Source organism: Protopterus annectens, chromosome 2.part2 (genome assembly GCF_019279795.1).
Source record: "Protopterus annectens isolate FY-2018-M chromosome 2.part2, PAN1.0, whole genome shotgun sequence".
NCBI lineage: Eukaryota > Metazoa > Chordata > Ceratodontiformes > Protopteridae > Protopterus > Protopterus annectens.
The window spans coordinates 918,320,009-918,347,819 of NC_056730.1; positions in this window are offsets into that span (position 1 = coordinate 918,320,009).

The following is a 27,811-nucleotide window of genomic DNA, read 5'->3' on the forward strand; positions in this document are numbered from 1 at the left end:
TTAAAGATTAATGGTTTGTACCCATTTTGAAGTTTTAGTATCAATGAACTGTGGTCTGAAAAGGGGCAGGAAGTGATTGAGAAATTAATGATTTTAGAGTGTAAGTCATGGGCAGCAAATATTTTATCTATTCTAGTTGAATACCAAATCTGTGACCTTGATGGGAAAACAACAAAGATTTATCTTTAAATTTGAAAGTATCTAGAAGAAGAAATGATTCTACCCACTTGTTTAAAGCTTTTGATACAGCAGATTAACGCAGCTGTCTTTTATTTGTAGTTTCAGAAATATCAAATATACAGTTAAAATCTCCTCCCAACATTAAGTTGCCTTTATAATTATTAGAAATGAAATTCAAGTGCTTTTTAACAGTTCCTGTTCCAATGCCTGGGAACCAGTATAAATTGGCTAGGGGTCCATATTATATTTATTTAACCATTACTGATGCCATAAGGCCTTCTTTATCTTCATAGTTATAAATGATTTCTGGGTTAATCACATTTGTTTTCCATAAAATTATACCTTTTGTCTTTGTCTTATAAGTGGATTGCGCCAATATCATATATTCCTTAAGATTCCATTTGTAATTGTCATTTGTTTTGAAATGAGTTTCTTGAAGGAAGATTTGTGCTTTGTTCAGTTTTAAATATTTCAGTAGACTGGATCTCTTGCTAGGATTGTTTAAGCCATTGGTATTTTAAGATAATTAAGTTAAATCCATCTTAGGTTATTTAGACTAAGTATTTTTTGTTTTATTGTGACTATTAAACATTTTCCTCTAATAGCTATAAAGTATATGGTTGAGCCTTTAAAGGAAATTATCAGTTTTACACTTTTGAGTGTTTATCAATAAAGTAATGTTTTGGTCGGGCATACTAAAAATGTTTTTGTGAAATAAATTTAAATTAATAAATGTTAACATAATTAAGATCCACACTAGCTATGGAATGAAAATCATTCCTAATCTGATGCATAAACCTAAATCCATCAGATTATCACTCATACCTTGACCATCTAAAACATCTGAGCTCCATAAATCGAATCATATGGAGAATATATGTAATAGGAATAAGCAATATTTATATTATTTTGAGCAGATATAGTATTATTGTAGATTAGACAGAATTCTAATAGAATTATGTCTACTTATTGTATAAGCAATTATTTACATGAAAGATAGATGACAAGCAAGTCAATCATAGTAAAGTAGGAAGCATCATATGTAAAACTTCAGTAAAAGATTATAGCACAAAGTTATTTAACATTCACCCTTACCGATGAAGTATTTCAAAACATATTACTTAATATAAATAAACGGTAATAATATTTATACCTAATGTTTATAATACAATGTATTTTACTGGATATATCAGAAGTTGTATTTCATTGTTTGCCCGCATTTAAGTAATCACTTTGTTGGTTGCTAACTTACTTAAAGCATCAAGTTTGTTTTATGTGAACATTGATGAAAGTGCATTTTAATTATCAGTGCATCCCCCCCCCCCATATTTCCTACACATAAGGATTTTCATATCTGTCATTTATTATAAAATGAGTGAAGGATTTTCACATCTGTCATTTATTATAAAATGAATGAAATTATAGGTTAAAAACAACAAATTCACTTATTGTGATTAAGGATTACAAGTTCCCTTTCCATATTCATAAAATGCCATTTTATGGCATATAGGTTCCTTTTTAGATTTAAATGGCAACATTCTATTTTGCATAATCAGCAAAGGTTAAACTGAGTGATTATTGTCAATTTAGTACTATTTGTTCAGAATGTGATGGTTACATTCTGTGACATTCCTAGTTCAGGCTTCTATCATTTCCCCTTGAACAACTTTGTCAGTTTGAGGTCATGTATAAAAAAGTAGTTACCTTGGTAACAGCTTTATTATGTATGGTCAAGATAGGTTACAAAACCACAATTCAAGTTAAAGCAATTGCATGACTTGTTAAGCACATTTACTTATGAGAAGATAATCATGCTTCCTCTTGATGTTCAGTGTATATCATTTATGACCAGCTAAGACAGTAGTATTATACACAAGTGGATGTTATTAAATCCTGTCTTTAATATATAAATTCAGCAGACTGCTTCATCTTATATGACGATTATATATTTTTTGTCTAGATTTACTAAAATCATACATTACTATGCTTTTTTTTTGGCTGCTGTTTAGTTATTTGAGAGACCACAAGCAGTAATCCCTATTCTTATTATTAGCTCTTTCCAAGCATGTTTATACAGTCCATAGACTTTAAATTATGAGACCCTTCTAGTTTTTTGTTATATTTCCATTCTTACATACACACATATCAGTAATCAAGATTCAACTTTACTTCTACTAATTAGGTAATTGAATTTATTTGAATTCTTTTTTATAAAGAGCGGCTAAAGTTTTTAACTGTGTTTCTGAGGAAGTCTGCATATTTTGCAGACGAAAAGCGCTTCAAAGTACTACATTAAAATTTTACATTCGGTGTAGTTTGTTGGACTTCCTTTTTGGCACCGTCAGGTCCTGTTTAGTGGATTTAGTAGTTTCTTGTCAAATTTGTGTTTCTTAAGTCCTTAATGTGTTTGGTCCAAAATACATTTTAAACATAATATTGCACTTTTTTTTTTTTAATCAATATTCAACTTAATGAGTTAAAGTGTTGGGAGACCATCAGTGTGTGTACATGTGGTTTAAAACAGCCCTTTTATTATATATATACTTTTTTAAACCAAAGATTTAATTGCTGAGAATCATCCCGGAGACTCCTCAGAGCCGTTAAGCATTATCGTAACGATCTCCTTTACCATAGCAACCTGGGAGCGTCTGTTTCTATTAGTGTGTCTGTGTACTGCATACCAGAGGCTCGTGATGCACCTGAAGCAAAGCTTCACTTCACTGCAACTTCAAGCCTAAATTCCCTCCCTTTCAGCGAGGCAGCAGCCAGGAAACAAGGGAGAGCAAACAGATAAAAAAAAAAAATCCTCCCAACAAACCGCCACAACAAGAGATAACACATTCTTCAAGCCTTCCCACCTTTCACTCAGCAGATGTATAAACAAACTATTCTCTGCCAAAATATCCCAAATCACAGTTTTATCCACCCCCTTCCCCAAATGTCTCTTCCTAATGCATAAGCATCAGTAAACCTCGATCACAAGCCACAACCCATAGTTTCCCGGAGACGAAAACGGCAACATAAAACAGCTGCATCCACACACACACACACACACACACACACACACACACACACACACACACACACACACACACACACACACACACCATGTCACTTAATCAAACAGCACTCGAAGCTATGACACCTGCCATAATTGATAGTAACTATATTTAGACAGAATAATAATGACATTTGTACTAAGAGCTTGCTACTATTATTTAACCAGGATATACATGACATTTCTAAATCATACTTTGCTCCATGACAGCGGTTTTTTTTTCAAAACACTCAACGGTTACTGCTATTATATATGATGTTAATTTGTTCCATTTGAGTCTGAACTCTGATGAATGGTACCTTGTTGAATTAGTTAATTAATTACTTAAATTATAAGTAAAATCAATGAAAAATGAACAAGATAAGTATTCACGGAGTTTAAGTAGGGGAATAGAAACTTCTCTGTATTATATGTTGCTTTGTTTGACTTGCACATAATGTAAATAGTAACCCATCTTGACCTACCTTTGTTTGTGAAGAATTATTGGACTCTTTGATCATTCTGAATAAATCATTACTGTTTCTCAGCTGTTTAAGAAACCCTCTTTTTTAAATAAGAACAGATGACAAGTGATGTACCATATCAGTTGATACTTTGAGAGCTGTAGTTGTAAGAGTTATTTTTTTTGGGACAGCTATCTTGGAATCAGTTTTTTGTTTCTTCATTCTAGCATCAGTCCAAGGATTTGTTTCTTTTATGAGTAGGGGCCATCCATTCCATTTCTTCTGGGATATATACTGTTTTTGATGAATATGGTAGCTTCTTCTAAGTCATTAAAGGTTCTCATCTCCTTTAACTAGTATTCTGGAAGAATAATCATTGTCAAACCTTATCAGGCTTTAATTGCATTTTAAGGGTGATTTTCTCCAAGAGGATTTTAATATTTGTTCCTTGTCCAGAAATGAAAGAAATTGTATAACTATGGATCTAGGTGGAGTATTTGTTGAGTTAGAAGCAGGTTTCCTCAGTGCTCTTATGCGCCATTTCAATTCTAAATGAAAGTCCCTCTTTCAAGTCTAAAAATTCACAAATCCAGGTTAAGAATGAAATAATGTCTTCGCCTTCACTGTTTTCAGGCAGACCTTATGTTGTTTCTCCCTTCCCTGCTTTCTAAGTCATCTATTTTGTTAAGCAGCCATGTATTCTGTTTAAGCAGAAATTCTTTATGGAATTCTTCCTCTTTGAGTCTCCCTTCAATGTTTAGAGAAGTCGTTATATTTGCTATTTTTGTATGGTGTTGCTGTCATAGTTCCTTAAGTGTACCAGTCTGTTTTTGAAAAATTAATTTGAGGTTTTCCAAGTCATTTTTAAAGCCATCCATCTTCAAAGATAGTTCCTGCAAGGTAGATGTCATCAATTGCAATTCTTTTTTCAAAGCAGCATTTTAAACTTGAAAATAATACAATTTTCCTATATTATTATACTAGTTTATGGAGTTCTCATAACTCACTGATCTCAGTTGGCCATCTTGGCTCCACCCCCACTAACACTTAAATAATACTTAAGTACAGTAAGAGGTGAATAAGCTCTTTTAGTCAACTTAGACACAGAAAAAGCTTTTGACTATCAATTGGGACTATCTTTTTAGAATATTAAACACACTAGCATTTCCACCATCATTTATTTCTACGATAAAAGCTGTTTACAAAGATAACCTTGCTTATGTTAAACTAGGCCCTTTTGTGTCTGAGTCCATACCAATAACTAAAGGGACTATGCAAGGCTGTCCATGGTCTCCCATACTATTCGTTCTAGGTATAGAAGCTTTTGCCTCTTTAATAACAAATAATCAAAAGATTAAGGGTATTAATGTTTATAACAATTAAATAAATCTTTTACAGATGACGTTTTATTCACCCTATCCAACTCAGAGTCTGAATTGTAAGAATTGGACTTACTTATAAATCGTTTCCAAGAAATTTCAAGACTTCATTTCAATATGCAAAAATCTAATCAGATTATTTTGAATAACAAAGCAAAAACTCCTCCCATCCTGGGAACCAAAACTTCATTGGAGAACAGGTACATTCATTAAATTACTTGGGTATAACCCTAAATAACAATACTGAAGTGACAAGAGAAACCAATTAGAAAAACATGTCATCTTTAGTAAATAACCACACAAGTGGAATAACATATTCTCTTTTGAAGACTGGCAAAAGGAACATTTTCATTAATTGTGGCCCAAGACACTCGACACAGTATTAGCCCTTGGCACACCTCATGGAAATAAATTTACCAGAGATTTACATAGAATTTTATTAAACTTTTTCTGGTTCCCTAAAAAGAACAGAATAGCTTATATTCATCACATTAGATCTTGGGATAAAGGCAGCACAAAATTCCCACATATAGAAATTTATGTAAGAGCCTCACTGCTTAAAGACTTCATAAGCTGGTAGACCCAAATTATAGTTCTAATTGGAAGTCTTTACACTTATCTATATTTTTAAATAAAAATACACTATTATCAAAAGTTGTTATTAGTGAATATTCTAATAACTTTTGGTATTTTATTTGACACTCCATACAATACAATGTCGCAAAACTTACAAAGTCTAATATCATAAACAACACCTTTAATTACTTCAGAAATATAAAACTCCAATGCAGACATTAAAATTTGGTTTGATTTGTTCCTTCAAAATTACAAAATAACTTTCTGGACAAGATACATTTTAAACTTTTCATTGAATGGGAGAACAATACATTTGTATGCTGGAACCACTGCATAAGGGACTTTTAAGTTTGAACTGTGCAACACATTATTAAGTAATTCAATCTACAGGCACAAGAATGATTATTATTGCAAAGTATGGTGAATTATTCAAAGGATACAAGTATAATTATTAATAAATCTTCCTATAAAGACCAACCATCTTTAATTTGTTATACATTTGAATTGCTGTACAATAATTTTAACTTTAGCAATATCATTTCCAAACTGTATGGTATACGAATACAAAATAAAACTACACTAACAAACATTGGAACTCAATAACTAAGGGTTGCTCTCTCTCAATTATTCCTCACTTGAGAAATCCAAATTATCATCTTCTATAACATTAACATCCCGGGGACAATACTGGAGTATCTTTACGTGGAAGTTCCTGCACAGAGCCTTTTTAACTCCTTAGAGGGTTGCAGAATTTAATAAAACTGACAATATTATTTTTTGGCAATGTTGTTCCCCATGTAAAGCAGATTGGATCCACATTTTTTATAGATGTGCCTGTTTGAAATAGTTTTGGGATGACACTGAAGTTTTTTTAAAGCATTATTTACAGATTTTTTTTCTCTAACTAAATCAATAATATTCTTTAATGTAAATGAAGGTTTTTGTAATGAGCAATGCCAACTCATACCTCTTATGGACAATACTAGTAATTGCTAGAAAGTGTATAACAAGAAAATGGAAGTCCACCACCTCTCCAACTATGGAAGATTTTCTGACCCTCCGTGAAGAAGTGATTTCCAGAGAAACCAAAAATGAAAGAAGCGAGAATAAATCCAAGAAATTTTGTTAATAATCCTTGGATAAAGGTTTCTTTTCTCATTGAAACTTTTCATAAAGAATAACTCTTTCTGAATTATCTGATGTTTATTATGCAAACATTTTGTTATTGTTTTATAATTTTATCAATTTGGGGCCTTTGTAAATAGTGGATATCGTTGTAGTGTGCTTTTTCACTGTTCTTTTATGTTCAAAAATTGTATCCATGATGTTCATATTATTGTTAAAACTATTACCTTCTCACTTCAATAAAAATATTTGATTAAAGTATTGTATGCCTAAATGTACAAACATTTTCTTCAAGTACATTTGCCTCCCCCCCCCCCAAAAAAAAGTGTCTTTTTAGGCACCCATTCAGGTGAAGACAGCACTATTAAACCTTAGAAACCCAAGACTACAAAAAATTAACTTGGACTCTTTCCTCTAGGTATAGGAGACTGAAATTCAAACAGTCAATATGGCTTAATAAAAAAGAAAGTCCACTTGGTCATAAACAAGCCAACCACTCACAAATAAATGTCCCAAGCTGTTGCAAGTACAAATGTAATTCCAACAAAGTGAATCAAGTATACACAGCAGTAATACGGCAAGCGCTTTCGTCCCTGTAAATACTGGACTTTATCAAACCAAAGTGCTCCATACTTCTTTAAATAGTACAACCAATTAAGTTAAATAATTAACACTTCATAGAAACAATCAACAACAAATTTAAAAATGTAATGTGCAAAATTCTACAGCTTAGTGTGAAGGTTAAATAATAAAAATCACATAGGTTTATAAACTTGTAAAAAAGTCATTATCTATAAAACAAGGGCTCTAGTCTTTAATACTGTTAACACTTCTAAACCAAAACTTTGAACCCAATCATCCAGGTAACCTCTATCAATGACCATTTGCATAAGATTACCAAGTTCGCATTTAAAATTATTTAAGGTTGAACACATCCTTGCCCCACGAATCATTTGGCCTCTTACTAGATTTTTCTTAGTATACAGTGGATGTTTACTGTTATATTCCAAAAACTGTTTGAATATGTCAGTTTACGAAATACTTTAAAAATAGTAATGCTAACCTTAGAATAACAATGCGTAAACTTCAAATAGGGACAAACATGGTTGATGTAATAGACAAAATTGTCAGCTACCACTTCGTCCCCCTGTTGTCCAAATAATGGAGAGACCAAAATTAATTTTCAAATCTTGAGTTAAAAATGAATCTTTTCTCCCATGTAACCATCACTAGTTTGCATACATGGAGGCACTACTCAACCCCATCACAACACCCTTAAGTTGTCTGAAGTATTCGTTTTCAGAAGTGACATAGTTGTTATGTAAAATCACCTCCATAACTTCTACAAAAAAATGTATTAAAAGTTGAGTACTCTAGAAGGGCTTTGAAAAAAAATTCCAATCCTGTCTCATGTGGTATAGAACTAATAAAACAAATGAAAGATAACTAGTCAGGCGAACGGGTACCGAGACAAACTGTTTATTAAAATAATAAAATGCGCTTTTCGTCTGGTTATTAACACAAACTTCTTCAGTTGACCATGTCACTAATTTAAACAGTTTTTCAACCACATGAAAAATTGACCAATAACAAGCAACTTCCTCAATGAAAACTAGGAAGTACATGTATTTACATAAATACGTATAAAACATTTAAGCACATTCAAAATATAAACACTCAAAGGTAACAATCAAAATAAGTCTATTTTATGTATATATTTTGCTCTATCTTACTGGACTTAAGTCCAGGATACTGGTAAGCGTTTAATTTTACTTGCAATAAAAGTTCCAATCTCTCTACTAATAATACAAAAGGACCACCTCTAATATTTTCTATTTGATCTATAACCCTAAATTTAAAGATGTGGTTATTATGTTCTATGACATGTTTAGCAAGTGCATTTTCTGTTGTCTTTTCAAGTATACTGTATATGTGCTCGTATACTCTTATTTTTAGTTTCATGTACGTCTTACCAATATAAAATGCTGGACACTGTTGACATCTAGCCAAGTAAACAACTGCTTTTGAATTACAATTAAATTTATTAAAAGTATCATATCTTCTGTTATGCACAGTGAAGGTTTGCCTTAGATCTATACGTTTACACCGTGAGCACGTTTCACACCTAAACATACCTGGGCATCTGATTTGTTGTGGTATGTTGTGTTCCAAAAAACATTTTAAGTTTTTACCGTTTCTGAAAAATCATTCTGGGTTTTTCTTTTATTTTCGTTGTTAATGTTAAATCCCCCTCTATTAAAGCCCAGTTTTATACAAGATCTTTAATAAACCATATGCCTCTATACTAAAAGTAGTTATAAAATTAGTCTCAAACCAGTCTACTTCATTGCAATGCCTTTCTGACAGTTACTACTCTGCAATCCAAGAGTGATGTTTCTGTGTGAACTCTGGAAGGTGTTTATATACCCCCTCTTTCTCTCTCTACTCTCACTTCTTCTATTAACAATGTTAAAAATGAACTAGTCACCCTTCATTTGTTTTATTAGTTTGTTTTGTATTTGTTCGTTTTTAAATTATTTGAGTCATGTGGTATAGAGTTAAACAAATCCACTACATCAATAGCTGAAAACCCTGCAGTGATGTCAAAATAATCTTGTTTAATCCTAGTTAAAAAATCCTATGAGTCGGTAAGGATGTGGGTGATGGTGCATAGTGTGTTCTTCAACAAACAGTCCACAAATGTCCCCAAGGAATAAACTGAACTATTGTGGGCTGCCACAATCAGTTTGTATGGAGGATGATCAACATTCATATGCACTTTGGGGATACCAAACACTGTGGGAATATATGGGTGCTCGTTAACCAAAAAAATTATACGATTCTTCATTAATAATTCCTTGAAAAAGGTCTTCTAAGAACAACTGTATTTTTCTATGTGCAATGTTTATCTGGGTCAAAGAAACATCCTCATATTTACTGGTGTCATATAACATGCTAGCCGCATCACTGACAGTAATTTATGTCCACCAAAACCATCCCACCCCCTTTATCAGGCTTCATAATTCTCAGATTGTCAGATGTTCTCAATGATCTTAATAAACCTTCCTCTTCTCTACTACGATTATAACAAATTTCTTTTTGGGAAAGAAAAGCCTGATAAATTTCCCTAGTGCATACTTTCTCGAAACTAGCCAGCGTAGGATGTAAGGGAGGGTTTAAAACACTTTTCTTCTTAAACATGCTCTGCCTACCATCAATATTATCCATGTTATTTTTAAAGAAAAGCTATTTCCTCGTATAAAGTTTTAGTTCTACAAGAACTTTGGATGTGTCAGCATTTCTACCAGGGACAAATTTAAGACCTCTTTTAAAAAGGGAAAAATGTTTTTTTTTAAATCACCAGATCCGTGTAGTTACAAATATTAAAACCTTGGTAATGTAACATTTTCTCTTCAAAAGATGTAATGATGGGTACATCTTGTTCATTGTAATTCAATATATGTTGCCCCTGTTGTTCCTCCAACCTCTCTGTACCTGCCCCCTCGGGGTACCTTGTTGACTTAAAAGTCTGGCCATTCTAGTTCCTGTTAAAGATCCTTTCAGATCTCTGCAAGGTTGGGAAGTTCTGCTCAAAAACTTCATCCTCCCCATTGAAATATTGTGTGGGAACAATGACTCCCCTTTCCTCCACCTCATAACTAACTGAACTAGTTCCTAAATCATATGCAACATTTCTGTTAACATTCGTAGGGGGATCTAAATAACTCTTAGGAAGTGGTTAAGCAATTTTTTGCTTGTATTCCTGCTATTCCCTTCTTAATTTTTTATGTTTTTAGCTATATTCTCTTTTACTTGTTCAATGTTCTCAAAAACACTGTCATTTATTCTCATAATTTATAAAATTAACATCAGACAAAATATCATCATTCAAGGCGTTAATGTCATCTAAAAAGACCATTAATCCTATTAGTGTTAATTTTAATAATAAAATTCAAGAGTTCCATGCCATGTCGATGGAACATACCCAACAGTTCTTTTTGACCGTTTGTTGAAGAACACACTACGCCCCATCACCCATATCCTTACCGAATCATGGGATTTTTTTTAACTAGAATTAAACAAGATTGCTTTGACAACACCACAGGGTTTTCAGCTATTGATGTAGTGGATGTGTTTAACTCTATAACACGAGACAGGATCGGAATTTTTTTAGAAGCCTTCTAGATTATTCAACTTTGGACAGGGATTTGATAAATTTTGTTGTAGAAGCAAAGGAGGCGATTTTACATAACTATATCACTTTTGAAATCGAATATGCAGGACTGCATGGATAAGGCAATCCCAAGCAAAACAAAGACTCTTTGTACCAAAGGCAAGCGTCCAGTCTGGTGGACCCCAGCCATAAACAAACTCTACAACAAAAGGAGGAAGCTACTACAAGATAGAGCAAAATCCTTAAAAGGTAAGACACCCTTGATCACTACAAGTAAAAAACTAAGAGCTCTCATAAAATCATCCAAAGCAAATTTTGAGAGAAAAATAGCTAAAGACTCAAAAGACAATCATAAGGCCTTCTTTAGCTATGTTAGAAACCTGGGAGGAAACTCCCAGATATGCTCAGAACTAGTTCAAAATGATGTGAAGATTACTGATCCTACAGACATTGCCAACATACTGGCTGACAGGTTCAGTGCAAACTTCTCCCCTCCCCAAAGGAGAGATATCTATACCAGCGATTGCAGCCCCCAAACATCTCCAACGCCCAAGTGAGAACTGCTCTCTCCAAAGCAAAAACACAGCATCCATGGGACCTGATGGTGTCCCGGCTGTGTGCTCCACGAACTCAACGAGGAATTAAACCCACAGCTAGGACAGCTGTTTAATCATAGTCTTACCTCTGGATACGCCCAGGAGTGGCGCACTGCAACTGTGGTCCCACTTCACAAAGGCGGTGCCTCCACCGACCCTGGAAATTACCAGCCCATTAGCTTGACAAGCCTTATCTGCAAAGCCATGGAGAGGATCATAATGGACCTCATAAATAAAGACATAGGGAATTTGCAGACTTTGGATCCATCCCAGTTTGGCTTTGTCAAAGGCAGATCATGCCTTCTAAACTTGGTTGACTTTTTCAAACAGTCACCAAAGCCATTGATGAGGGAAAGGCAGTCCATACAGCCTACCTCGATCTGGCGAAGGCCTTGATACAATACCCCACTCGGGTATCATTGAAAAACTCATCAGCTTAAATGTTAACCCATACATCACAAGATGGGTTGCAAACTGGCTGAGTGACAGAACCCACAGGGTCAGAGTTGCTGGCGCCATGTCAGACTCAAAGCCTGTCACAAGTGGTGTACCACAGGGCTCAGTCCTGGGCCCACTCTTGTTTGGCATCTACTTTTCCGAAGTACAAGCAAACACAGGAGGGTTATGGCTGACAAAGTTTGCAGATGACTGCAAACTGGGCGCCATAGTAGAAAACACATCTGACACAGATATCCTTCAGAAGGGTCTCACAGAAACGGATAACTGGTGCCAGAGCCATGGCCTAAAGTTAAATGCCAAAAAATGCAGTGTCATACCCTTCGGGAAAAACAAGGTTACCCCTAGCTACCAAATAGGTGGCAATCCACTGAGCACAGAAGATGTTATCAGGGACCTGGGGACCCAGGTTGATAGTAGTCTGTCATTCGACACCCATGCAGCTAAAGTAGTTAGGAAGACCTTCTACATTGCCCACCTTATCATGAAGGGATTCTCATCTAGATCAAGGGAGGTCATAGTCTCCCTATACTCATCACTCATCAGACCAATGATTGAGTACAATGCCCCATTCGAATGTATCTGACCCGACACTTGCAGCAGCTGGAGAGGCCACAAAAGTTCCTCACCAAAAGGATAAAGGGTCTCAAACATCTGTCCTATGTTGCCCGACTGAAAGAACTCCAGCTCTATTCAGTCGCCTACCGCTTGCTCAGAGGTGACCTTTGCCTAACATACAAGGCCATGTCAAACCCAGATTTGATGAATATGCTTCACCTCAAAAAATCTAGATCCGTCAGAGCCACAAGGGCAGGAGACAAACCTCGACACGGCTATTAATAGGACGTGCTGGAGGGATAGATTCATCACCCAAAGACTCCCTATGCTGTGGAATAAAATCCCGGTATATGTGAGGCAGAGCACCTCGCTGGCCTTGTTCAAGAGAAATCTTGACCAATGGATGGGAGATCGCAGATATACCCCAGGGATTACCTCAGTGTCACTGCTCGACAGAGGCACAGCAAAATAATGGGTATAGTTCCCCATACTAAAGGGGTGGCGTAAGCCACAAAACTATGGGCTAGGCTTGTAAATGCCCTCGGGCAGATAGCCTAGTATGAACCTATGAACCTATGAATACTTCAGACAACTTAAGGGTGTTGCAATGGGGTCGAGTTGTGCCCCCATGTATGCAAACCTAGTGATGGTTAACATGGGAGAAAAGATTCATTTTTAACTCAAGATTTTAAAATTAATCTTGGTCTATCTTCATTATTTGGATGATTTTATTCTTTGGAGGGGGGACAATGTGGTAGTTGACAATTTTGTCTATTATATCAACCATGTTAGTCCCTATTTTAAGTTTATGCATTGTTATTCAAAGTTAGCATTGATTACTTACATGTTACTATTTTTAGAGACCAAGAAATTGATCAATTTACATCTAAAGTATTTCGTAAACTGACATATTCAAACAATTTTTTGACATACAACAGTAAACATCCACAGTATACTAAGAAAAATATAGTAAAGGGATAAATGATTTGTGGGGCAAGGACGTGTTCGACCTTAAATGATTTTAAATGCGAGCTTGGTAATCTTATACAAAATGTTCGACAGAGGTTACCCGGATGATTGGGTTCACAGTTTGGGTTTAGAAGAGTTACAAAGATGGGGGTTAAATACATACCCCTGTTGGGCAGTGATACTGCACCTATTAACATAGGACAGAAACAGAGTTGCAATTTTTCACACTCCATGGTTATACATTTTGCATCTTTAGGTCAAAAAAAGTGCACAACATAGTGTCCAAAAATTGGGTCATTTTGGAAGGAAAAGTACACAACAGTTTAGGAAAAACAACATTATTTGTTTTCAAAGTAGGATGCAATATGGAATAGTATGGAACGCCCATTGGTTTTGAAAGAGAAGAATAAGGGGACCAAGAAATGTAGAGCATGTAATTACTGTGCACACATTTTAAATGAGCCTTTTATTTTTTTGGGTAAATTTCAATTTAAAGTATGTTTTGTAAATGGTAATTGTGGCAGCAGTGGACTAGTATATTTAAGTATGTCATGGGTGTAAGGGGTTTTATGTTGGTAAAACTGAGAGAACACTATGTAAGCGTATATATGAACATATTTACGCTAGAGAGAATAAAAATATGAATAATGCCCTATACAAGCACATGCTGGTATGCACTGGACAAGTTATGTTTAAGTTTATTTTAGAAATTATAAGAAAAGATCCTGGGGGGGTGATTGGTGTAATAGTATTTGCAAAAGTGAACTTAGATGGCAACTGAAACTAGGTGCTAACAGCCCCCCCAGGTATGAACAAACATCTTGCATTAATTCCAGTATTAAAGGATAGATCTCTTGTTTTATAGATCATGGTTAACCATACCCTCTTAATCAATATTTTGGAATCTCTTTCCTTTGATTCTCTAGCCTTAAAGTGGTTCAAATCATACCTCAGCAATAGACAACAAGCAGTCCTCTGGGAAAATCAAGTCTCATCCTTTCTAGCTGTTACCATTGGGGTCCCTCAGGGATCTATTCTTGGTCCACTTCTCTTCTCCTTATTTATTAATGATCTCCATGTAGCAATTCCACAAGCCACTTGTATTCAATATGCGGATGACTCCACACTAACATGCTCATCTACCTCTCAATCTGAACTATATTCTCTTACTCAAGATGGCTTCAACACTGTAGAAACATGGTTTACCAAACGCGGTCTCCTTCTCAATGCTAAAAAAACAAAACTCCTTCTCTTTACACCCACCACTAGGTCTTCCCCATTAGACTTTTCAATCTCTTCAAATAATGGAACTGTTATTCTCCCTGATACTACCACTAAACTTCTAGGTATAACCATTGATAATAATCTCTCATTTGATTACCATATAAACAACACCATTAAAACAGTAAACAGAAAAATAGGCTCCTTATACAGAATAAAACCCTTTTTAACCTCAGCAGCCAGAGCCAAAATTGCCCACTCCCATCTAATCTCAACCCTCCTGTATGCTTCACCTATATTTACCAACCTTAAGAAAACCAACCTTAACAAATTAGCAACCTCCTATAATAATATCGCCAGATTTGCTACTGGCAATCCCCTCAGAACCCATCACTGTACTAATCTTAGACAACTAAATTGGCTCGAATTCCAAAACGTCTGATTATCCCCCAACTCACAATTGCCCACAAGTTATTTTACCAGCCCAATAATACCCCTATACTCTCAAAACTTATAGTCCCATATAATAATCTGAACTCCCTACATTCTTCTAGCAAACCTCTTGCCAGTTTAACAAAGTCTAATACAGCTGGTGACTCTCTATTTACCAACACAGCAGGAAAACACTGGAACCTACTACCCACTGAACTAACTCTAACTACATCCTTACCACTCTTTAAACAAAACCTTAGAAAATACCTTCAAATGTACTAGCTATGCCCTTGTAGTAACCCTGACTAACCATCTTCTTCACCCCTCTTTCTTCCTCTTCTTGCCATACTTCCAAACCTTTACATGCTTTTGACTTGTAAATTAGACTGACCCTATTTAAACTCTAATAATCTTAGCTTTTAAATACTACTACCTCTTATGATCTACTGTATATAACTCTTACTATTCTGTTTTGAGCTGTTTTAAGCTATATTCTGCTCACTGTACTGTTTCACAAGTGTTTTTATCTATGGTACATAACTCTTACTGTATTATATTCTGATCTTGCTCTCTTAAAAACATTTGAGAAAAGTTCCAATAAACAGAGTAAAGTTTATCTCAAGAATGTAAATCTACCCGTTTTTATTTTTATTTCGTTTTGTATTCCTTTTTCACCATGTAACAATATTTTATACTTTGTATATCTGTGTGGAGCTTTTCTCCCCGGGCCTCTACTGAAAATGGAAATATATCCAGCTAGACTAGCCCGGTCAACAAATGTAAAATAAATAAAAAAAAATAAAAAATCATGATTTTTTTACAAATTTATAAACTTATGTGATTTTTATTATTTAATCTTCACACTAAGCTGTAGAGTTTTGTACATTAAATTTCAAATTGTTGACTGTTTCTATGAAGTGTTAATTATTTAACTTAATTGGTTATACTATTCAAAGAAGTATGTTAGGGGTACCAACTAACTTTGGGCGGCATGGTGCCAGGGAATCTTTTTGAGCTAGGCTTATATAGGCTCCAGGGCCGTTAGCCTAGGAGACACCTATGAACCGAAGCACTTTGGTTTGATAAAGTCCAGTATTTACAGGGATGACAGCACTTGCAGTATTACTGCTGTATATACTGGATTCACTTTTGTTGGAATTAAACATTTTTACTTGCAACAGCTTGGACACTTATTTGTGAGTGGTCAGCTTATTCATCATCAGGTAGACTTTCATTTTTGAAGTGTTAGATTTTCACCTTTCATACTTCTTGTGTCGTATGGCTTAATAAAAAGCCATCGCATGCATCAAATACCATTACCAAGACCACCAAGTGGCAACCCAAATATAAGAATTATGAAACCACATAAAGGGGTTGGGGTAGTAATCATGTATGCTTCCAATTACACAAACAAAATGCATAACATCTTGAATGACACCAATGTTTACAGTTTTTTTTAGAAATGTGGTATAGCCTACCACAAGACCGATTGGTTTAACTTCAGACAAATGTGGAACTTATTAAAAAGTTAAGAAACCAGTCATTCCAGCCATATTTGGTATCCCCAAAATTCATAATGCAGAGCCATCAATACATGTAAGACCAACTGTGTCAATCGTGGGCAGTAAAATATAACCCTTACTGTTTTGCATATGCACAAAGCTGAAATGTGGTTGTGATTTTCCAGAGGTACTACAACTCTTTGCACTTTCTGGACAATTTAATGGATACTCCATATACAGAAGATTTTATTTTTGTCACAAATGATATGAGGGATCTTTATAGGATTATAACTGTCTAGGGTTACTGAAGCAAGTGAAGTTTATTTTTGTTGTCCTTTTATGGAGTTAGTATCGAAAAATAACTTTTCCAGGGTGAGATTTTCCATGAAAGAGGAGATGTAGCCATGGGAGATATGGCGGCAGAATTATATGCTGACTATAGGATTACAAAATACTCACAGTTTTGTATGACATTTTTATTTTGAGGAATGCATCTATGACATAACTGGAGGAATTCTTGCAATATAGTAATACCGCAACTCAATTTTTATTGTTTATATCCAACTGATTACTCGGGTATGTATTTTTAAGAACACACTCAATGTTTTTTTAATTAAGTATTTTCAGGAAGCAAACTTTTTCCAGTTCTTTACTATGTCCAGATGTCTTTTTATCCATATCAGGTGAAAGCTATGTCAAAAGGCAAATGATACATTTGTCTATACTGGTGTCTTCTGACCAACAATTTTGCAAAGAGTTAGACATGGCTAGAGGCTACCTTAATAATTTACTGAACACTTTGGCAACCTAAGGTTTGAGAAGAACAATTGCGGATTTTTGTCCAGTTTTAATAAAACTACTAATCAAAAAGACTGCAAATGCTGATTTCATGTAGATTATAATCATTCCATGGTATTCATGTACACAACAGACAACCATTTTATCAAAATTATTAGCAAAGATTTGTTGGTGCTGGGTCCTAACGCAGACAAAGGATTCGACCTAGCAAGCTGGAATTTTATGGATTAGAGTAACAGAAGGAAGCATTTGCATTCCCTGACACAATAAGTTTAATTAGGGGGATATAAGAGGGATTGGAAGCAAAAATTAAAAATGGAGGGTTCCTCTCTGATAACTTGTTTATGAATAGAAGAACCAGGCAAGGGTGCCCTCTTTCTCCTTTATTTGCATTATACTTAGAGCCACTGTCAAAGAAAATAAAGGACTCCAAAATTCAAGGATATAATTGCTAGGGTAATCAAGAAAAGTTGGCTTTATTTGCAGACAATATTTTGTACCTGATAAAACCAGAAAAGGACATGTCAATGTTGTGGAACATTGCGAGACAGTTTCAAGTCTATTTTAAGATATAAAATTAACTGAAGACAAAAAGGCTAGAACTATAAACCATGCACATAAATTGGTTCAGCAATACCCCTATTCATGGGGCTAAGATATTTCGGAATATGGGTTAAAAGAGATTCTGTTATGGCAGCTAAGGGTATGGAGAGAGAGACCAATAAAAGATAAGAAATTCCAGTTTCTCGGTTTTTGTATTATTTATGGAGGGTCTATATTATAAGATCGACGTTTTGAAAACATCAAACATGGTCAACACCATATGGTCGAAGTCTTCAAACATCGACCTTATAAAAACGACAAAAAAAAAAAAAAAAAGTACCCCAACGGGTTTAAGCAGGTGGGCAAGCCACCCTGCACCCCCCACATGGGGGGCTGCACCACCCACACCCCCTGCTACTTAAATATACCAACTCCGACACCGCACTACACTGCAGTAAACAGAAATCTCCCCTTATGGAGATTTCCATTTACATGCTTCAGATTCTGAGCGTTTGATATTCTCGTGCCGACAATGTCAGATTCAACATTGTCGGCTTTCGAGAATATAATATAGACCCTTTATGGATATGGATATCAAGATACAAGCAGTGAAATGTTTTTAGTCCCTTTAGTTTTATGTAAAGGTCAGACTTTTTTCCAACCAAATGATAAGTTGTAGAAAGTAAATAATAGAAAGTTGAATGATTTTATCTGGGAGGGGAAGAGCACAATGGTCAAGTGGGATAAGTTGAGCCTTCCAACAGATCAAGGTGGTTTAGGATTACCTGATTTGAATGGATATTTTAGAGTTATACAGTTAAAACTCAAATGCAGAACACAAGCAGAAAACTATAATTCAAAGTGAAAAGGGATGATGAAGCAGCAGGGGAAAATTCAAGACATAAGTAAAGTGTTGGACCTCTGACGCAGATACTTAAAAGACAGCAAGAGTCAAAGAATATTATATTCACAAACTAACAGCAAGTATTCCACGAACTAAGCCAACATAAGAATGGAAAAGAAAATTCTGATGAAAAAGATGTCTGCAATTAGGAGTACAGAGAATAGGCAAGAGAGGTCCGGAATTTACTGGAAAAATTGGGCAAAAGATTCAAGGTATTGGGTGCAAATAACTGGAGAGGGAAAGGTAACAGAGTGGGAAGAGGCCAAGAAGGCATTTGGAATGCAGGCTAGAGACTGCTTTCCTTATCAGGGATTGCTATCAGGAGTAGAGACAAACAGAAAGTGGTATGGGAATCATAACTCAAAGGCCTGCTCCAAGTAGAGTTTAGCTGAATTGTAGCTCGCTACAGATCCCCCACCATGGCCCAAGATTCTCACTACACCTTTCTAAACATACTGGAAAATATTAAGATACAACCAAACACCCTAATACTGGGTGATGTCAACTAACCTGCCATTAACTAGGAAAACTACTCGTGGACCAACAACTTTGCCCAACGATTCTTGGAATTCATAAATTCCACTGTCCTGGATTAACTAATCCATAGTCCCACCAGGGGCACCAATATCCTAGACCCGGTCATTACCAACATGGGAAATCGATGCTCCACATCTATGGTCACCCCTGACCATAAGCTAATCACCCTTGACATTCACATCCCTTCCCCACCCTCCAGTAAGGAAACCTCTGTAAAAAACTTCTCCAAAGCCAACTTCAAGCTACTCAAGTCAGAAGTGACAAACTTCATGACACCCATGCAGAAGGGAACTGAAAGTTCGACTGTTGAATCCTACACTAAGACACTGTATGAACACATCCACTAGTGCATGAATCGTGCCATCCCAAACAGAACCAAGATGCTCTCCTCCAAAAAAAGGAAGCAAATCTGGTGGTCCCCTGCCATAAACAAAGTTTACAACAAAAGGAAGAAACGGTTGCAGAAAAGAGGAAAATCCCAGGATGCAAAAAACTCCCTTGCCAGACTCAGTAAGAAACAGAGATCCCTCAAATTGCCAAAGATTCCAAAGACAACCACAAGGCATGCTATAGCTATGTCAAGAATAGTACAGTTTTGTACCTACCATAAATGTAAATGTCCGATAGACATGCAACTGCAGTCATAACATGTGGGTTGTCCTGCCTCAGGCAGCCCTCGGTCGGCCGGATTCCAAAGTCTGGGTCCGACGTCGGCTGATGTCGCATTTCTCTCCGACGTCAGAGCGGCTAGAGTATATAAGCATCAGCCGACGCCATTTTCTTCAGTGTTTCTTGCCCCAGATGCCAGGTGCCCTCCAAGGAAGGCTGTAATCAAATTGGAAGACAAAAACAGGATTCCAAACAAATACATGAGCAATAAAACAAATACACCATAACAGATATCCTCAGCTAAGAGAAAGGGGGATAGGAGTGGACCCTAGGCATAGAGGGGTATGGAGGGAGGGAAAACCCGACTGCAGTTGCATGTCTATCGGACATCTACATTTATGGTAGGTACAAAACTGTACTATGTCCTTCAAGAAAGCAACTGCAGTCATAACGTGGGTAGAATACCATAGCTTAGCTGGGGGAGGAGGTATGCTCTAGGAAAGAGATGGTGTGGCAATCAAACCCTGCAGGACTGCCGAAGCAAAGCCTGCTCTGGATCTGGAATATAGAGGGAGATTGTAGTGTTTGGAGAATGTATGCACAGAGCTCCATGTAGCAGCTTCTAGAATGTCCTTTGTAGGCACCCCTCTTAAAAATGCTGTAGAGGTGGCTGTAGCTCTGGTGGAATGTGGTCTGACATAGGCTGGAACAGTCTTTCCATGAAAGGAATAACAGAATCTGATGCAATGTCCAATCCATTTAGAAATAGTCTGTTTTGAAATTGTTTTTCCTTGGACTGCAGGGGCGTAAGCTACAAAAAGCTGTTCAGACTTCCTACTGGCCTTGGTTCTGTCCAGGTAGTATCGAAGTTGTCTATGAATGTCCAAGGTATGCAAAAGTCTTTCCCCTTATTCTCAGGATTGGGGAAGAAAGCAGGCAGATGAATGGCTTGATTTAGAGAAACCCTAGATACCACCTTTGGCATAAAAGTAGGGTTGGTCCTTAATGAAACCCTGTCTCTGTGGAAAATAATAAAGGGTGGTATTGCCATTAGGGCCTGTAGCTCAAACCCTTCTTGCTGAGGTAATTGCCAACAGGAAAGCTGTTTTCCATGAGAGAAATTGCAAGTCAACTGAAGCTGCTGGCTCAAAAGGAGGTAGAGTCAGTTTTTCTAAGACAAAATTGAGGTCCCAGGCTGGCACTGGGGCCTTTCTTGGTGGCTTAATGTTCTTGATTCTCCTGAGTAATTGTCTTAGTAAGGGGTGAGAGAAAACAGGAGGATCAGTGTTGTATCTAGCTGAAATAGCAGATGCATGTATCTTTATTGAAGAATATGAGAGGCGCTCTGTAACATATCTGCCAAATATTCCAAGATAAGTGGGATGTTCAGTAATGATGCATCATGTCCCTTGCTGGTATTCCAATTGCTGAATCTTTTCCACTTTGCTAAGTAAACCTTTCTGGTGGATGGTCTTCGAGCCTCTGTTAGTATCCGCTGAACTTCCTTGGAGAGAGATAAGCTGAAGTTATTTATGGGATCTCCCAGGCTGTTAGCTGCAGTGTCTGAAGGTTTGGATGCAGTGTTTCAAAACTGTGTTGAGTCAAAAGTAGAGGCCACTGAGGGAGGACCCACCTCCTGGTGTGACATATGCTCCGTAGTAGTGGGTACCAGTGTTGTCTTGGCCAATCCGGAGCTATTATGATTCCCTTGGGCTTCTCTGCTTTGATCTTTAGTAATACTGAGGTCATCAGTGGCAGAGGTGGGAATGCATAGATTGCTAGGGAGTTCCAGTTGAATGAAAGGGCATCTATTTTCCAAGCCTTTGGATGGTATGTCCTTGTGCAAAATTTTGGTAGAAGATGATCGAGGTGAAAGGCAAATAGGTCCACTTCTGGCTTGCCCCATGTCGAAGTGAGTTGTCTGAAAGCCTTCGGATGTAACCTCCACTCGTGTGGATCTGTGAAATTCCTGCTTAGGCTGTCCGCCAACAAATTGTCTTTTCCTGGAACAAACTGGGATTGTAACTGGATGTTTAGACTCAGTGATTTCTCCCAAAGCTGCATTGTCAGTCTGCAAAGGGGGTAAGAGTGGGTGCCCCCCTGCTTGTTTATGTACCACATCACAGTGGTGTTGTCTGTCCGTATCATTAAGTGGCCTTGCTGAAGTTGGTTTTGAAAAGCCTCGATAGCATGCATTACTGCCAGCATTTCCTTTTGGTTTATATGCAGATGTGTTTCCTTTGGAGACCATTGTCCTTGTATACACCTGCCTTCCATGTGCGCCCCCCCATCCAAGGTCTGAGGCGTCTGTAGTCATGGTCTGTGTTATCTGTGGTTTTTTGAATGACATACCTGTGTTTTCCTGGCTCACCAAGGCCCACCATAGGAATTCCTTTTGTAGGCATGGAATGAGTGGTATGATCGTCTCCAAGTTGTTGCTGTGTTGAGACCAAATGCTTTTTAGGTACCACTGAAGCTTTCTCATGTGTAGTTTTGCTAATGGAACCAGTAGAATGCAGGATGCCATGTAACCCAGGGCCTGTAGGAATCTCCTTGCAGTCATCTGGGTGAGTTTTGCTAAACCTTTGAAGTATTGAGTTAACTTCTCTTGCTTGTCTTCTGTCAGGTAAGCCATCTGAGAGGCTGTGTCTAGTTTGGCTCCTAAGAAGATTATTTGCTGGGATGGCTGCAGTCTTGACTTTTGGAAGTTGACTGTGTATCCCAGAGTTTGAAGTAATCGTATGACATAATCCAGGTTTTTTGTCAACATCAATTTGTCATCCGCTTGTATGAGGCAGTCGTCCAGGTGCAGGTAAATTTGTATACCCTGGAGCCTGCAATGAGCAATTACTGAAGCCAGGCATTTTGTAAACACTCTGGGCGCAGTAGATAAGCCAAATGGCAATGCTGAGAATTGATAATGCTCTGGCCCTGCAAGAAATCTGAGGTATCTTCTGCAGCTGTGTCTGACAGGGACATGCAGGTATGCCTCCTTGAGGTCCAGAGTAATCAGCCACGACTCCTTGCCCAGCATGGGAAGGAGTTGCTGTAGAGTCAGCATTTTGAACTTTGGTACTATGAGAAAGGTGTTTAATGCGGACAAGTCCAGTATTGGTCTCCATTGAGATTCTTTTCTTGGAACAAGGAACAGTCTTGAGTAAAACCCCTGTTCTTGTTGTGGAACTCTTTCTATTGCTTTCATTCGAGTCAGCAGAGTGATTTGCTTGATAGCATCTGCCCTTTGATGTTGTGGTAGGTTTGGCATGCCTTGTTTTCTTGGTAAGGTATGAAAATGAAACTTGTACCCTCGGTCTATAATGTCCAAAATCCATTTGTCCTTTGTCAGTCTGTGCCAGTTTTCTGCAAACAGAGATAATTTCCCAAGGGAGCTTCTAGTTGTTCCTTGGTAGGCGGTAGTAGAGGAAAGTCATTGAGTTTGTGGTTGTTGGGCAGGTGAAACCCCTGCGTCACTTCTTTGGTTTCCTGGCTGCCATTGTCGTCCCCTGTAAGGGCCTCTGTATTGGCCTCTTCCTCGGCCACGTCTGTTCTTACCCCTTTGAAACTTTTCTGGATTAGGAAAGGACCAGTTTTTTGAAGGCCAATTCCTACTGAATCTGGGGGGTTGAACCTGGAGGAAATCCTTCACAGTTTGAACTAATTTTGCTTTTTCTTCGATGGTCTTTAACACATCCTTAGCATTTGCACCAAAAAGCTTGTTCTTTTCCAAAGGTGCATCCAGAAGTTTTGCTTTTACATGATCTGGTAGAGGTTGATCTTTTAACCAAGCATGTCTACGCATCACTGCCCCTGTCATAGCTGCCCTACATGAAGCTTCCAGTGCATCATATCCACACTGCAGGAAGTGATTGTTTACTTGCTGAGTGTTATGTACAGCTTCCTGCAAAGTCTTCCTGTCTAAAGGATCAGGAGAAGCTAATTTTTTTGTAAATCTTCTAAGAGATAATCCTGATATTGGAACATATGAAAAAGGCAATTTAAAGCTCTCATAGATAAGGTAGTGGATGTGTAAACCTTTTAACCCCATCTCTCTAATGACCTTCCTTCCCTGTTGGAGGGCAACGGATTTTTTGAGGTGGAGGCTGAAACTCCTTTAGGCCCCTGTGAAATAGTTTCCAAATCAGCAGTATGGGCCCTGAATAAATGGGAATGAGTTTCTGGGACCCTGTAATACCTGTCTGGCTTGGCTGGAGCAGGAGGAAGAGAATCAGGGGTAGCACTAGAATCAGAATACAAATCATCCAGAACATCAAGTACAGGAGGAATAGCTAAGGGCCTGTGCTGAGGCTTCTTAAGGAAAGTCCTAAGGCGTTTCCTAGAATCAGAATATTCCTGACCCTGCCACTTGAAATGTTCCCTCATGGTGTGCACTTCCCCAAAAGAAATATCCTCAGGAGGGGAGGCCGAAGGTATGGAATCTTCTGCATCCGAGTCCTCATAGGTCTGGAAGAGCTCTTCCAGGCTATCAGAGTGGACAGAGCCCTCAGAGTCTTCATCTGAAGGAGAAGGGTCAGAGGGTTCAACCCGGGGCCTTTTATCAGAAAGAGGCTGGGATGCTCTCTCAGGATGGGCGGCTGGGATGCTCTCTCAGGATGGGCCTGTGAACCTCTAATCATGGAAATTAAATCAGCAGCCATGGACATAATTTGTGCCTCCGGAGTCGGCTGAGGTAAGGATTTGGAAGTAATATGCTTAGTTTTGCTGGCTACCTTAGCCCTAGTGTAGGCCTTAATAGACATGGCCATAGGAGGCCTGGCAGCTCCACGTGCAGGAGTGACCTTGTCTACAGCAATGGTCTCGGGCATTTCCTCGGTTTCGGTATCCGGAGGAAAGTCTATAACTGGCGTCGGAGTAATGTCTGGAATCGGAGTCGGGTATCACGGTGTCTTCGGTTCGGAGCGGTGGATAGACAGTCTCAGAGGGAACCGGAGCACTCGCACTAGGTTTTGGCGTGGAGTCGGTGGTAGATGCGGGCCGAGGATGTCGGTCCCGGTCTTTTTGCTTTTTGGGAGTTTGCGATGTCGAAAGATCCGACGGCATGGTGTAAGCAAATTTATCGCCGAAAAAATCTTCAGCAAACTCCGCCCGGCGCCTGAGAGTGCGCTTGTTGAAGCGAGCACAGGCTACACAGGCCGAGACGTCGTGGTCTGGGCCCAGGCAAGGGAGGCAGTAAGAGTGGAAATCCTTATGAGGTATTTGTTTACCACAAAAAAGACAATTGTTAACTTTTTCAGTAATTTCTGACATCGGCTGAGGCAAGAAAAGGTCCCCAACGGGGTACTTAGCTTTTTTGATGACTTCGGTATCATAGAATACAGGAGCTGACCGACCGGCACTTGCGAACTGCTTCTGCTTCGGGCACCGCGCGGCAAGAAAGACTGAAGAAAATGGTGTCGGCTGATGCTTAAATACTCCAGCCGCTCTGACGTCGGAGAGAAATGTGACATCAGCCGACGTCGGACCCAGACTTTGGAATCCGGCCGACCGAGGGCTGCCTGAGGCAGGACAACCCACATTTTATGACTGCAGTTGCATTCTTGAAGGACATCTAAATGGCAATGCTCAGATCTGCTCTGAGCTACAACAGAACAGCATTAAATATACTGATCCCAAGGATATTGCCAATATCCTGGCAGATCAATTCAGTGCCAACTTCACCGCCCTCTCACCCCCTAAAGGGCCCATCTCAATATCGAAAGATTGCCAAATTCCAGTAATAACAGCCACACAGGTAAAAACCACACTCTCCAAGGCTAAGAATACAGCATCCATGGGACCAGACGACATCCCGGGCTGTGTACTACATAAACTACAAAATGAACTGGCACCTCACCTAAGTGCCATGTTTAATCATAGCCTCACCTTCGGCTTTGTGCCCACTGAGTGGTGCACAGCTACAGTTATCCCACTTCACATGGGGAGATCCACCTTGGATCTTGGGAACTACCATCCCATCAGTCTGACGAGCCTGATCTGCAAGGCCATGGAATGTATTATCAAGGAACTTATACACAAAGACATTGGCAAACTTCAAAACACTGGACCCCACCCTGTTTGGTTTCGTGAAGGGCCTATCTTGTCTCCTGAACCTGAATGACTTCTTCAAATCAGTCTCCAGAGCTATGTACGAGGGTAAGGCAGTCCACACAGCCTATCTGGACCTTGCCAAGGCCTTCAACACCATCCCCCACTCTAGAATCATAGATAAACTTACTAAGCTGGCCATTAACCTCTACGTCACTCAATGGGTTGCCAACTGGCTTACTGACAGAACCCTGACTGTAAAAGTAGCTGACTCCAAATCCAGCTCCAGACAAGTGGAGTACCTCAGGATTCAGTCCTGGGACCGCTCTTGTTTGGCATCTACTTCTCTGAAGTCCAGGCCAAAACTAAGGGACTCTGGCTAACAAAGTTTGCAGATGACTGCAAACTGGAAGCCATTATTGAATCCCCAAATTATGTGGATATTCTACAAAAGGGCCTTACAGAAACAGATGCTTGGTGCCAGAGCCATGGGCTCAAGCTCAATGCCAAGAAATATAAAGTTATCACCTTTAGGGATAAAACATGTACCCATGAATTATCACATAGGTGGCAATACACTAAACACCAAAAAGTGTGATATGAGACCCCTGTCCACCTGTGTCCCCAAGTCTCTTCTTTGATAACCACATCGTCACAACAGTCAGGAAAATCCTTCTATCTGGCACACCTCATCACGAAGGGCTTTTCATCCAGAAAAAGGAGGTCATTATCCCACTGTACTCATATCTCATTAGACCCATTATAGAATACAACGCCCCATTTGGTATGTACCTCTCAAGACATCTGCAACAACTGGAAAGGCCGCAGAAATACCTCACTAAAAGAATCACAGGCCTAAAGCAGATGCCCTATGCTGACGGTTTAAAAAAACTCCAGCTACACTGTCACATATCGTCTACTTAGAGGCGATCATTGCTTAACATACAATGCCATGTCAAACCCAGAGCTGTTGGACATGCTACACTTAAAGAAATCCCAATCCTTCAGAGCCACAGGCTCCAGGGATCTAAACCTTGTAATCACAATGAACAAAATATGCTAGAGGGATAAGTTCCTGATCCAGAGACTCCCCAGACTCTGGAATAGACTGCCCATACATGCCAAGCAGAGCACCTCTTTGGCCCTCTTCAAAAGGAACCTTGACGATTGGATGGGAAATAGGAAATTCACCCTGGGATCACGTCAGTCACCCTGCTAGACAGGGGTCCAAGGAAGTAAATATTGTGGGAAGAAATAGCCAGGGAATTATTATGGCTAGGCTTGTCTAGGCCCTAGGGCCGATAGCCTAGTACCAACCTATGAATCTAGAAGAGAAGCTGCTGTTAAAGGGATAACTAGTAGGGCTTATAAAATATTGCACAATAACTACAGGAATAAATCGGAGGAGGTTAGAAAAGACTGGCTCCCAAATATGCAACAAAAGCTATAAGATTTGGAATTTTGTGCTTGCATAGATAGTTTTATACCCCAAACAGACTAAAGAATTCTTCCCCAGGTAGATGCCAAATGTTGGAGGTGTGATGAGGAAAAAAGAGGTACCTGGGAACATATGTGTTGGGAGTCTAATGAGTTGGCAGACTTTAAAATTCCCTACAAAAGTACACTGTCAGAAATATTGGATGAGCAAATTTGCGTAACTACGGAAATTAATATTTTTTGAGCTGTGATACAGAATCCAAATTGCCTAA